Genomic DNA, 14,251 nt, shown 5'->3' with positions numbered 1-14,251 from the left:
AATAAAGAAAGAGAATCTTCTCAAGAAAATGACTGACGTCTTGAACATTTCTTTGAATACTTATTGACTATTTCTGAACGGTGCTGAACCTTTTTGAATGAGACTAGTAGAAGGTCTCTAGGCTTGAATGGGGAACCCCATACCGTAAAGATCAGCTTAGTTGGATCACATCACAGGATCAGGTGTGCTCTGCTCCTGGGAAAACATTTCTTCAGAATGTGTGTAAAGCATGCAGTCTGCAATATTAAAAGCACTCGACTTTCAGGTATTTGCAGCTGCGTGCGTGTTATGGCTAAATAGTGGGCCGATCAACCTGAACTCAAAAACATGCATTGTCTGGGGACCCAGACTGTTTCTTTACACAATGTTCAGACCAAGGTCGCAGCGCATGTCTAGGGATGTGAACAACAGACAGTTCTCATGTGAAGAAAAAGGCGAGCAAGCAGTTTTCAAATAATAACATGTATCTGCAGTGTCGTGTGCAAAGGCATCAAAAGTGGCAAGATGGCTTTCTAACATCTAACGCGCTTATGCCAACATAGCAATGTATGTATCTAAATCGCAGCCCTCCCTACATCCTCTGTTAGTGTGAGTGAGTGGTTTGCAGCTACAGTCTGTGCTAGTGTGAATGAGTGGTTGCACTCCTATATGTTTGTTAGTGTGGGTAGTTTGCCTTCACTGTCTGTGCTAGTATGAGGTATTAAATGTTATCCTCTGCGTTAGTTTGAGTGCCTAATTTTCTCCCGCAGTCTTTACTAGTATGAACGTGTGAGTGACCTGCTTTGTATTAATATGAGTTGGAGGCTTATTACCACAGACCGTTTCAATGCGAGGGAGAGGGCGCACTTCCCTTGTAGTGTGAGTGAGTGATTTGCTTCCACAGACTGTGCTAGTGTGAAGGAGTAGGCTCACTCCTCTGTGATAGTTATGGGTAGTACGCTTCCACAGTCTGTGCTAGTGTGAGAGTGGAATGCTATTGTGAAGGAGTGGCTGCACTCTTCTATGTTAGTAAGAGTGGATGTGGATCCCTGATGCCATTCTTCCTTAGTGTGTCAGTGTGTGCGCTCCTCTATGCTGGTTTGAAGGTGTAAGGTAGCTCTCCCTGTGCTAGTGCCAGGGGTGTGTGCATTTCTCTGTGTTAGTTTGAGACCGTGGAAGTTCTGTGCTAGTGAGAGGGAGAGGTTGCACTCCTTTGTTTTTGAGGGACTTATGTTGCTCTTTGCTAGTTAGGAGTGATGCTTTTCTCTGTGTTAGCATGAGTGGATACCCGGATTTCATTCTGTGGTAGTATGTGATTTATGCTCCTCTGTGTAAGTTTGAGGGAGTGAGTAGCTCTCTCTGTGTCAGAGGGCGAGTGTACTGCTGTGCGTTTGTTAAGGGCCTGAGGAAGCTCCTTACTAGTGAGGGGGAGTTGGCACGCTCCTCTGTGTTTGAATGAAGGGATTGGATAGAGCTCTGCTAGTGAGAGGGAGTGATGCGCTCCTCTGTGTATGAGTGAATGACGGAGCTCTGCTGTGAGAGGGAGTGGTGCGAACCTCTGTGTTAGCATGAATGTCTACCCTGATTCCATTCTGTGCTAGTGTGTGAGTATGCGCCTCTGTGTAAGTTTGAGCGATTGAGGTGGCTCTCTCTGTGCTAGTGTCAGGGGTGAGTGCACTCCTATGTGTTTGTTATAGGGACTGGAGAAGCTCCTTACTAGTGAATGGGAGTGGGTAAGCTCCTCTGTGTTAGCATGAGGGAATAACCGGATTTCATTCTGAGCTAGTGTGAGTGTGCTCTGCTGTGTAATTTTGTGGGAGTGAGGTAGCTCTCTGTGCTGGTGTTGTAGCTCTCTGTGCTGGTGTTGGAGGGTGATTGCACTTCTATGTTTTTAGGTCGACCTGGGCAGGGCATGTGCTGCTCTGCGAGGCATGCTGCATTTTTGTATGGACTTGAAGCTCCGCCCACTCTCCACCCATATTTCTCATTGGTTTGTGTCATTGTCCTTTAGAAACTGTGGTTTTTCATTGGTCAATAGGCTAAGTAGTCCCTCCCGCCTTGTCTCATTTTGTAACCTTCCAACAGGACACCCCCTGTTACATGTGTTGTTACTCAGTAGGCTTTAATTACAGCCTCCGGGCACTATTTGATTAAATGTTTTTCTCCTGCCGCCTGGACACGCTCTTCCTCCAATGCTTTGTTTTTTTCATAGCATGGCACGCCATGCTGATGCAGTGGTGGCCGTGCCTTTAGTTTGTTGTTTGCGGCCCAAACTCAGCCGCATGTTTATTTCTAATTCTATTTTTTCACTTTTTTTGTTTACAAGCGCCCCATACTACGCTTTCACTTTAATGTCAGACACGCCCCCTTTTTTAGACGAGCCATGTCTAAAGAAAGGTGCTCGGCCACTATTAAAGTGAAACTGCAGCATTATGCACTTTTAGAAAGAAAAAAAAGCATTTGTTTGTCAACTTTACAAACAGATGCATTTTTTTGTAAAAGCGCCCCTTACCACGCTTTCCCTTTAATGGCAGCCGTGCCCCTTTCTTTAGACTCGGCTCGTCTAAAGAAAGGGGTGTTGCCAACATTAACGTGAAAGCCCAGCATGGGGCGCTTTTCCAAAAAGTGCATTTGTAATGCAATAGGTCTTGCATTTTCAAGAGTTTAAGCTATTGGCATTGCTATTTACAATGCCAATAGCTCAAACTCTCGTAAATGCGAGACCTATTGCATTGCAAATGCTTGTTTTTGTAAGGAATTGAGGAAGCTCCTTACTATTCAGAGGGAGTGGGTATGCTCCTCTGTGTTAGCATCAGTGAATACCCTGATTTCATCCTGTGCTCGTGTGTGGGTGCGCTCCTCTGTGTTAGTTTGATTGAGTGAGGTAGTTCTCTCTTGCCTAGTGTAGTCTGTGCTTACATTCTGTTGGCTTGGACCCTGGGCTGCACCAGCAGTATTACCACGGGGGAGCAGAGGCCCCTGACCCCAGCCAGTCAGTCTTGATCTGTCACTCTTATACTCACTCAGGAGGCAGACTTTGTCAACATTCGGCCATCGTGCAGTCCTCGCGCTCACTCTTTTGAGAATGGAGACACAAGATACCCAAGTTATCTACCAGTGCAGGTCAGAGGAGCATAGACACCAAGCAGTACATATAAACCATCAGGATAAAAACAAAAGATTGAAGACATAAGAAAGCCAAGATAACTACCAGTGCAAGTCAGAGGAGCATGGATGGACAATTAGCAATACATGTAAACCATCAGGACAAAACTTCCAGAACACAACCAAAAGATTGAGGACACCAGAGGCCCAAGTGAACTACCAGTGCACGTCAGTGGAGCATAGATACCAAGCAGTACATGTAAACCATCAGGACAAAACTTCCAGAATAAAACCAAAAGATTAAAGACACCAGAGGCCCAAGTTAATGACCAGAACAAATCAGAGGGAGTAGACAGTAAGCAGCACGTGTATACCACCAGGAACAAATTAGCAGGTCAACTCTTAAAGACAAGGGGGCATGTGTTAACTAACAAAGTGGACCCCAGAGGGGTAGAGAGCCCCTGCAGCACATGTAGGCCAGAGAGGTATAAATACTGTGCAGCGCGTGTATACCACCAGGACAAAACAACGGCGACAAAGCCAAAAGAGTAAACACACAAGGGGTGCATGTAAATGCAGCAGAACAACTCCAGAGGCATCAAAGGCACATTTACGCCAGGGCAATGCAGAGATGTCCAGACACCTGTAAGCACCCACAACAGGGCCGCAGTGGTAGAGCCCCTATAGAGCAAATGCAGGCACGTGCATAAACTACTAGGACAAGGCCTGAGAGGAACAGCACATTGTCAATCAATCAGGGATTTATAGAGCGTGCTACTCCCCCGAGAGGGTCTCAAGGCGCTGGGGGGAGGAGGTGGTGAGGTGGTGTGCAGCTCCGGATCAGTCGAAGAGCCAGGTCATGAGGCACTTCCTGAAGGTATGCAGAGTAGGGGAGCATCTGATGTTGACTGGGAGCTCGTTCCAGGCCTTTGCTGCGACGTAGGAGAAGGCTCTTCCACCTGCCCTAGTTCTGGGGATGAGTGGGGTCTCTGCCAGGGCAATGTCTGCGGAGCGGAGGTTCCTTTTGGGTATGTGGAAGGATACTCTCTCATTGAGGTATTTGGGTCCGATGTTGTAGAGTGATTTGTAGGTGTGGGTGAGTAGCTTGAAGGTTACTCTCTTCTCAGCCAGTAGAGGTCTCGTAGGTGCTGGGTCATGTGCTCATGTCGTGGGGTTCCGAGGACGAGTATGGCGGCGGTGTTCTGGATGGTTTGGAGCATGTGTAGGAGGGTTCTGTTGATTCCGGAGTAGAGGGTGTTGCTGTAGTCCAGTCTGCTGGTTATGAGTGCGTGGGTGATGGTCTTTCTGCATTCGGGGGGGGATCCACTTGAAGGTCTTGTGGAGGATGCGGAGGAAGTTGAAGCAGGTGGAGGCGACTGCGTTTGATCTGGCGGGTCATGGTGAGGGAGGAGTCTTGTGGTGCATGTAAATTAACATGACATGACCTGGGAGGTTCAGATATGCTGCACCACAAGTAACCTCCAACAGGACACAAACAGAAAGTAGAAAGGTAAAGAATTAAAGAAACTATAAGCTCAAGGAGGCTATGAAGACAAAGGCAGAGAGGTGCAGAGTGCTGGTGCACACAAACTACCAGGACAAGGCTTGTGCAAAACAGGCAGATTGTGGCGCATGCAGACTCCTGGGGCTTGGCTGGTGGGATGCAGACACCCCATGACACACGTAAATTGCCGGAGCAGTACAGGTGCCCTGTGATGCATGTAACTCACAAGGATAAAGCTGAAAAGTTTTAGACATGCGGAGAACATGTATAAAAGATCAGCACAGTGTCAAACCGATAGTCTCTGAGGGCACCGGAATGCGCCACCAGGACAAAGGCGGTGCCTGACACACACTATTGCATTTAAACCATCAGTACAAGGGTACAGACACCCTACAGATCATATAGAACACTAGGCACTTATAGACCATCACGAGAGAGATATAGGTACCCTGGGTCACATGTAAACCATGGGCACAAGATCAGAGGGCACACATGAACCATGAGGTGAATTCCTGAGAGTTAGACGCCGATGTGGCCCTAGTAACCATAACGTCAAGGGAGTCAAGGAGCCCAAAAATGATCTATTCATTGCTTAACAAATTAATTTTATTTACCAGGAGGTAGGTTTGAACTAAAGACTTTTTAGTTTATATACATTAGCATTGAAGGCAGACCTATTATTGCCATGTATAAGATATGTGATTTTAATACTCTCTTATGGAGTATTTTTCTTCAGGGTATTTCAGTCTGAATTTATTCTAAGGGTTTCAATTCATCAGTACAATAAATACAATTAGCGTATAAACCAGTGGGTGCTGATGCTGCAGAGACACATGGAGAGCGCAGGACAAGGACGGAGAGGTACAGCTGCTATGGGAACATTCATGCACACCATCAGAACATGGAAGAAGGGTGCTGGACCCTAATTTACATGTAAACTAGGGCTGTGCGGAATTGGCGTAAGGTCACTACGCGGAATTATGGAAAACATGTGTGGAAAACGAGCGCACGTCCTGAGGGTCCGTGTGCACGGGAAGGAGTCCATCATGTCCGGGCAGGCTCCCCGATCTCCCCGGCCTGGCTGGGTTGAGAAGCAGGGACCGGCCCTGGGGCCTGGGTTTCGGTCAGGGCCTGGGGTGTGGGAGCCCCCGTCCTGCGGCCTGCCAAGTGTCCATCTGCCTGGGACAAAGGTCCCTGGTGCAGCGCCCCGGAGCCCTGCATGGGCAGGCGGGAGCCCTACCGCTCTGGCTTGGGGCAGGCAGATGGGCGTCCTTTCGGTCCCGGCGAGCTGGTCATACCTTTCCCCTCAGACATCTGGTTGCACGCAATGCTTTCCAATGGGGCGATCAGATGGCCGGGCTGCCCGGGAAGTCCCGATGGGGGCTCATTTGCCTCTTGGATCCCAGCCAGGGCTACAGGAGGTCAGGCAAGTTCGCGCCCAGGTTCCCCATATTCTCACGGTGGGCACAGGTTCCTAGAAAGCGGGGTAGTTTTCCTCCAGATAAGTAGGGGCAGGGTACGCCGTAACACCCCTCCTGGGCTGGCGGTTCTCTGCCGGGGATCAGATGGGATATGCCCGGACAACACCTCCCCTCCGTCCGGGGACTCCCTCCTCCGGCCCACGGCGTGGCAAAAGTGCCCGGGACGGGCTCCATGGGTCCAGGGCAGTCCTCCCCCGGGCATCAGGGCCCGAGAGCTCCGGTGGTCCTCCCTGTGCCCGAGGCCCAGCCGGGGTCCCCTAGCTCCCCGGGAAGGGGAGCCAGGTTACCAGAAAGGGGGGTAGGTAGCCTTCCTCCCGATTACTAGGAACAGGGTACTCTGGGACCCCTCTCGGCCTAGAAGTCCTCAGCCGGCAGCTGAATGGGCCAGGATGCCGCCCCTGCCCTGGGTCCGTCCCTGGGCCTGCCGTTGCTGCAGTCAAAAAGCTTGTAGTTGGATCTTGGGATCGAGCTGGCTGTCCGCCGCGAGGCGAGCTACCGCCTGTCCCAGCCCCTGCCTCTCGGCGCCCCCTTGATGCTCTTGACTGAGTGTCATGGGGATCCGAAGCGTTTACTTTAAAAAAATTATAGTGTTCAAAGCAGGCCGGTCGCCTGAATACTTCAGCTAGGAATAATGCAATAGGACTCCGGTTCTATATTGTTGGTTTAGGGAACTGGGGCCATGATTAAGAGGGACGGCCGGGGGCATTCGTATTGTGCCGCTAGAGGTGTGTTAGCGTTTTGGAAGAAATCCACAAGACGCGGGTTCGGGGTAAACCAGGTTTTATTTTATGAAATACTAGTTTTCTACGTTCAGCCAGTCTGTAGGTAAAATAAGGGTAATAACGGGATTCCTTTTCTTCGGTCCTCCCAACTACTTTCTCCTATTGAAGGAGAAAGTAGTTGGGAGGACCGAAGAAAAGGAATCCCGTTATTACCCTTATTTTACCTACAGACTGGCTGAACTGGATGGTCTTCCTCTTTCTGTCCCAGAGTCGGAAGAGATCTTGGAAGGACTCGGGAAACCAAAAAGAAAATATGAAAGCAGGGGGTAAGTATTCTTGTGACGTAGTGGATATAAGGAAAGGGAGTGAGGGATCAACCCAATCAAACCAGTGCCACACGTCTAGCGGAGAGGAGTGAAGGTGTCGGGTTGGGGTTTAAGTTGTGTACAACGGTCGGTAAGCGGTTGGCATCTATCCGTCTGGCCTCTCCCGCCTCCCGACCCAGCCCGCGAACCGCTCTCGTACCTGTGTCAGCCACGCTCCTCCGGGAGCGTGGCTCGGCGAAGCGTGTTCCCGGTGGCCTCCTGGCTCTCCCGCCGTCTCTGGGCTCTCCTCCGCTCCTCCTGGGCTAGATGTTTTTCCCCTGCAGCTCCGCTCTCCGTCTCGGTCTCTGTTCTTCCTTACGCCGCTCTCTCCTCGCTCTTTCCAACCTCTGGTGATACCACACACCGTCTTCCGGTCGCCGTCCTCTCTTGTTTGTCCAAAGGCGGCGACGTCATCACTGGGGTCCGCAACTTCCAGGTCCCAGTTAAAGAGACCAGGGCTTATTTCTGTTAGGTCCGGTTGGGAGGAATGGAACCAGTCATCCTGTCGAGGAGAAAGAAGAGGTGCGATAACATCCTGTGCCTCCCACCAGTCTCTTTGCTGATCTGTCATTTCCCCAGGTATACCCGCCTTGTGACAAGGTGAAATTCTTGGATCGGCGCAAGACGAACCAAAGCGAAAGCATTTGCCAAGAATGTTTTCCTTAATCAAGAACGAAAGTTAGAGGTTCGAAAACGATCAGATACCGTCGTAGTTCCGACCGTAAACAAAGCTGACTAGCGATCTGGCGGCATTATTCCCATGCAGGGACATCTTAAGGATTTTGGGGGCCCTGGGCCAAACATATTTTGGGGGCCCCTGTTCAGAACAGCTTTGAATTTATGATCCAATTTGAGCCCCTGTTTCCCACACAGTTTCCGCTTTCTCAGCGGCGGTAGTGATCCTGTTTTCATCATAGGCATTAGCCTATATATTCCCGATCTAAATGGACGCGTGCAGCTGACAGCGGTAGGAATTAGTGTTTCCTGCCCTGCTCGTAGTTTTTTTAATACTTTTTAAAATGTATACCTAAGAGCACTTGCACTTTACTTGATTCTGCTTGCCTACACCTCCTCAGCTACTATGATTCGCATCTAGTTTTTCCTCCAGTCCTGGTCCGCCGCGGCTGATTCGCCGATTGTGCGGAGGGCTGGGGCTACTATCTGGCTCCTCACTTCCACCCACGCAGTTTCCGCTTCCTCAGCTCCGTTAGCGATACAGTTTACATCAAAGGCATTAGCCTATATATTCCTGATACAAATGGATGCACGCAGTTGACAGTGGTAGGCTTTAGTGTTTTCTGCCCTGCTACTAGGTTTTTAATACTTTTTAAATTGTATACGTGTGGCTGAATTACTCTGTGCTTTTTAACAATTTCTCCTACCTATGCGCACTTGCACTTTACTTGATTCTACTTGCCTACACCTCCTCAGCTGCTTCGATTCACATTTCACTTTTCCTCCAGTCCTGGTCCGCCGCGGCTGATAGGCCGATTGTGCGGAGGGCTGTGGCTACTATAAGACACCTTACTTCCACCCACGTAGTTTCCACTTCCTCAGCTGCGTTAGCGATCCAGTTTGCATCATAGGCATTAGTCTATATATTCCTGGTGCAAAAGGATGCTCGCAGTGGGCGCACCGAAGGCGCACCAAAGGCAAGTCCGTCTGCGCCCGGAGGCGTCTGGCACCGGCCATGCTGCCCAGGTCCCCTTCGGTGAGTTTCTTCCACTATATTACCATAGGGAAACACTGCTTAGCCTTAGGCGGCAACCATTATGTCAGTGTACAGCGGCTGATCCGAGCTTGGAGGTAGACTTTCGATGCAATAAGTGCAACTGGTCTCTCCTCCATCCCAGGAAACCCACACCCAAGATCCTCCCATGCAACAATAAGTGTAAAAACAATAAGAAAACAAAGTACTTAAAGGTCTCCCTTTTAAATTGTCGCTCTATGCAAAAGCATGAACGACACATTTATGGTCTACTTTTAGACAAACAGCCTGATCTTTTATTTCTCACTGAGACCTGGCTGTCTGAAGCCTCCAACCCTACTATCGCCTCGGCCATCCCTACGGGTTATAAAATCCTTAGGAGGGACCGACCGAGTGGGAAGAGGGCGGTGTCGCCATAATTTTAATCAATTACTAGACTGCTCTCCCATCCCAATGGAAAACATTGAGGGCGCAGAGTCCTTAGACTTCGACTGTACCTTCTTACCCCATCATAGCATAGCTGGTTTTCTAATTTACAGACCACCCATTGCAATTGGAAATGTTATTACTACGCTTAATACAGCCACCACCTCCCTGGCCTTAAAATACAACAACTGCCTTCTTCTGGGAGATTTCAATATACATATGGACAATGGAAAAGACCCTCAACCAATTTCCTTGTTGGAGACGCTGCAGGCCTGCAACACGTTTCCATCTATTTCTTCGGCCACCCATGAGAAGAGCCATACCCTAGCCAAATCTTTCACAACTTTGACATATCAGTAAACCTACCTCTTCCCATTATCTGGTCTGACCACCTCCTATTTAAATTCGTCATTCCCAACTCTGCCACAGCCCCTCGGGCTAACGCAGGGAAGAGGGTCCCTAATTACAGGACGTTCCATAAAATATCCATCCCGATGTTAGCAGACACCCTTGGTCGTTCCTCACTGGAGCTGTCTGGCTGCCCCGACTCGGACGCCCTCTCAATAGATTTATGGCTCCGAACTAACATTGATGCACCTGTACCGGTTGTTTCCTGCTCCTTAAGGAGTTCGCCCCCACCAGCTCCATGGTTTAACGATTCCCTCAGATCTAGCAAAAGAAATTGTAGAAAAATGGAACGTAAATGGCGTAAATCCTATCTACCTGTGGACAGGAAGGTGTATAAAGACAACTTAAAAGCTCATTAGATTCTCGTGAAGGCAGCCAAGAAAAACTTCTTTCAAACCAAGATAGAAAATGCTCAAAATAAGAGTAAGGTAATCTTTAGCATAGTTAAATCCTTTAACGCCCCGAAAGCTGGCACAAAGGAAGGGCCATGCACACAAAAATGGTCTAAGCAAATAGCTCAATTCTTCCACAAAAAGATCCCCGTGATCGAACAAGCCTTCACTAACATCTCAGAGGAAGAACTGACCTTCCACCTTAGTTCTAATAGCAAATTTCACCTCTTGGATCCTCCATCTTTACTAGCTTTCCCTGAGTTTCAGCTTGAAGAGTCACTGACCCTTCTCCAAAGCATTAAGTCTGGCTCTCCTACCGACCCATGTCCAGCGAATATCCCGAACTTATTAGCTTCCACCATAAACCCCACTGTAAACCAGCTCTTTAATGCTACCCTCTCCTCAGGCAACATGTCGAAATTATAGAAGAATGCTAAGATTCTTCCACTGATAAAAAAGGCTAACGCCAAACCGACGGACCCTGCCAACTACAGGCCAATCTCCCTTCTTCTGGCCCTCTCCAAAGTATTAGAGAAGCATGTAAACAAGGCCCTCCAAAAACACATTAAAGATGGAAAGCTCCTTCATGTGTCCAATTCCGGTTTTAGGGCTAACTACAGTACGGAGTCCGCTCTGCTGGAATTGACTCAATATCTCAAGGGTAAGCTGGACCAGGGAGGCAAGGCTGTTCAGATACTGTTCGATCTGTCGGCGGCCTTCAATACGGTCCCAATTGAGAGGCTCCTGGAGAGACTGGCTAACATCCAGGAGCCTTAACATGGATGTCATCCTTCTTGGCAAATGGATCTCAGGACATCTGGCTCCCCCTTTCTTATCCCCGGTTCAAGCCATGAATGTAGGTGTCCCTCAGGGCTCCATTCTTAGTCCTACCATTTTTAATCTATATCTATCCCCCCTTGCATTTCTAGTAGAGGAAGAGGGCGCCAAAATTGTTTCCTATGCTGATGACACTCAGCTGATTTTTACGTGTGAAAAAGGAACCGACTTTGACGGGGCAATGATTAGGTCTTGACTCACAAAGGTTTTTAACTGGCTTAAGATCAATCAGCTGAAGTGCAATCCTGACAAAAGTGAAGTTGTTTTCTTTGGTAATCCAGAAACTTCTGACTGAAGCTCTTGGTGGCCAAAAGATCTGCCATCCCCACCCGCGGAAACAGAGAAAGTCAAAAACTTAGGAATTGTCATAGAAAAGACGATCTCCATGCGCTTTCAAATCCAAAATCTAACTGGCGCTTGCTTTGGGATACTCCGGATGCTAAAAATATTCCTGCCACTGTTGCTGCTTGAGAGCAGAAAGATTGTGATGCAGGCTCTGGTGACATCAAAGCTTGACTATGTCAACAGCTTGTACCTTGGTCTTCCCAAATCCCTTATTCAGCGCCTACAAGTGGTACAAAACACGGCGGCCAGAGCCATCCTGAGACCTAAACCCAGATCTAATATGACCCCTATTCTCAAGTCTCTACACTGGCTCCACATAAAAGAACGGATCGACTTCAAAGCGAGGACCATCTTCTTTAAAGCTTTCCACGGCTTAGGAGCTGTCTACCTAAATAAGTGCGTTAATCGCTATACAACAGCTAGACCCCTAAGATCTTCCAATGCCAACCTAGCCCTCGTGCCTAAAAAATGCTGTGCCCGCACTGGAGGCAGATCCCTCGGCTTTCTAGGCGCAAAATTGTGGGATATAGCCTCCCTGAGTCTCTGAGACTAACCACAGACCTACTCTCTTTCAGTAAGAACTTAAAAACCTGGATTTTACTGACTGGTGGGTCTTTTACGCACGTTTTCCTCCCGCTGTCATGCGCCAGGACACTCTAGTCTGAGTAGTTGCGCACTTAATTAAATACACTATTTCATTTCATTAGGTCCCTGACAGTGCAAAGGAACACTCGTTCAAATTCTAAGGGCCTTATTTATGAGGCCTTGCTTCACTTTTATGCCGCAAGTGCGTCACTTTTTGTGACGCACCGGCAGCGTAAAAAATGTGCCATGTTGCTCCATATTTGCAAAGTGATGAATTTAGGCTGATGCATCACTTCGAAACTCCTGCACCACAGTATACCTGTACCAGGTATAATGTATGCAGGGTGGGTGTTGCCCCGCAAAAATCCTTGTAGAAGTGGCGCATTGAAATCTATGAGAACTCAGTGCGCCACTTCTAGGACGCCATTGCCTCAATATCTTACACCTGCCTCACAGCAGGCGTAAGACTGATGCAGGCCCTTTCACATGGGGCTTGCCCCATGTGAAAGGACACATTGCTGGAGTTGCGTCTATTTTCAGACACACCCCAACAATGCATCACTTTTGCGCCTACAGATACGTCAGAAATACTGATATATCTGTAACATGATGCGACATGATGCGTCATACAGTAAATATGACGCATCCATCATGTAGCAAGGAGGGTGCACTAAGAAGTAACGCATCCCTGTTTTCACACAGCCATGCATCACTTCTCATAAATAAGGCCCTAAATGTGTTTACATCCAATATTCAGAGATAGTTATGTGTGTTTTCAATATTGTAACACAGCAGCAGCTCAGCAATATTACTGCAAATAATCTCTGTAACGCCCTCCCATTTCTTATATGTAAGGCCTTGTTTTGATCTAAAAGAAACTTTTTTATGTATATTGCATGAAACATAAACACAACATTTCTCTGCAAAATGGCTATACTAGACTCACAAATAAGGTACATAAGAAAATAAATTAAAGGAAAACAGTATTTAAAACAATCTGTTTAAGAAATATTCAAGGTCATTAGGGCAAAACTCTGGAGAATGGAGCTGACTCTGTCAGGGGGCCCCCTGAAAGGCTGGGGCCCTGGGCCAGAGCCCACTTTGCCCATGCATTAAAACGTCTCTGTTCCCATGACCCGCCGAGCAGCTTCTGGGAAACCAAAGTCTTTGCGTTCTGGGGGGAAGTATGGTTGCAAAGCTGAAACTTAAAAGAATTGACGGAAAGGCACCACCAGGAGTGGACCCTGCGGCTTAATTTGACTCAACACAGGAAACCTCACCCGGCCCGGACACGGAAAGGATTGACAGATTGATAGCTCTTTCCCGAATCTGTGGGTGGTGGTGCATGGCCGTTCTTAGTTGCTGGAGCAATTTGTCTGGTTAATTCCGATAACGAACGAGACTCCTCCATGCTAACTAGTTACGCGATCCCCAGCGGTTGGCGTCCAACTTCTTAGAGGGACAAGTGACGTTCAGCCACACGAGATCGAGCAATAACAGGTCTGTGATGCCCTTAGATGTCCGGGGCTGCACGCACGCACCCTACACTGAACGGATCAGCGTGTGTCTACCCTTCGCCGACAGGTGCGGGTAACCCGCTGAACCCCGTTCGTGATAGGGATTTGGGATTGCAATTATTTCCCATGAATGGGGAATTCCCAGTAAGTGCGGGTCATAAGCTTGCGTTGATTAAGTCTCTGCCCTTTGTACACACCGCCCGTCGCTACTACCGATTGGATGGTTTAGTGAGGTCCTCGGATCTGCCACGCCGGGGTCGGCAACAGCCCTGGCAGACCGCCAAGAAGACGATCAAACTTGACTATCTAGAGGAAGTAAAAGTCGTAACAAGGTTTCCGTAGGTGAACCTGTGGAAGGATCATTAACGGCGGAGTGGCCTGAGCGACAGACGGCGCCAGCTCGAAGCCCTCGCCCCGCCTCCTGCAAGCACACACCGTAGGCACAGGGCCCGGCCCTGCCCTGCCTCACCCCGGCCGGCGGAGCGGTCTGTGGCCGCATGGGGCACCTGGGTGAGGACCAGGACTTCGGCAGGCCTCTTCCCCCGGGGAGGTCCTGACCAAGCGAGGGTGCCGGGAACTGGGGGCAGCCCCGCGCTTAGGGGGAAACTGAATGGCAGTGCATCCCCGGGATTGTACCGCCCCACCCTCGAAAGGCCCTGCCGCTGGCTAGGCCCTCCCGCGCCCGAGTCCCAGGTTCCGGGCAACCGAGGAGTGGCCCTTCTCGTGCGGCAGGGCGGCGTGGAAGAGAAGGGGCCAAGGGCCTGTGATGGGACCCCGGCTCCTCTATGTGGGAGGCATGTGGGATGGGGAGCCACCTGGCTCTTTCCCACCGGCGCCTCCGACCTGGGCGAGGGTGGGGTGGACTAATCGCCAGCCC

General features: G+C 49.3%; 1 pseudogene; it reads left to right on the top strand.

Moving 5' to 3' along the window:
- Positions 1–12,642: 12,642 nt before the first annotated feature.
- On the top strand, positions 12,643–13,739 carry LOC146869932 (18S ribosomal RNA; annotated as a pseudogene).
- Positions 13,740–14,251: the final 512 nt, after the last annotated feature.

This window comes from Triturus cristatus, chromosome 1_1 (genome assembly GCF_964204655.1).
Source record: "Triturus cristatus chromosome 1_1, aTriCri1.1, whole genome shotgun sequence".
NCBI classification, from domain to species: domain Eukaryota; kingdom Metazoa; phylum Chordata; class Amphibia; order Caudata; family Salamandridae; genus Triturus; species Triturus cristatus.
This window is presented reverse-complemented; position numbering and strand designations above follow the sequence as displayed.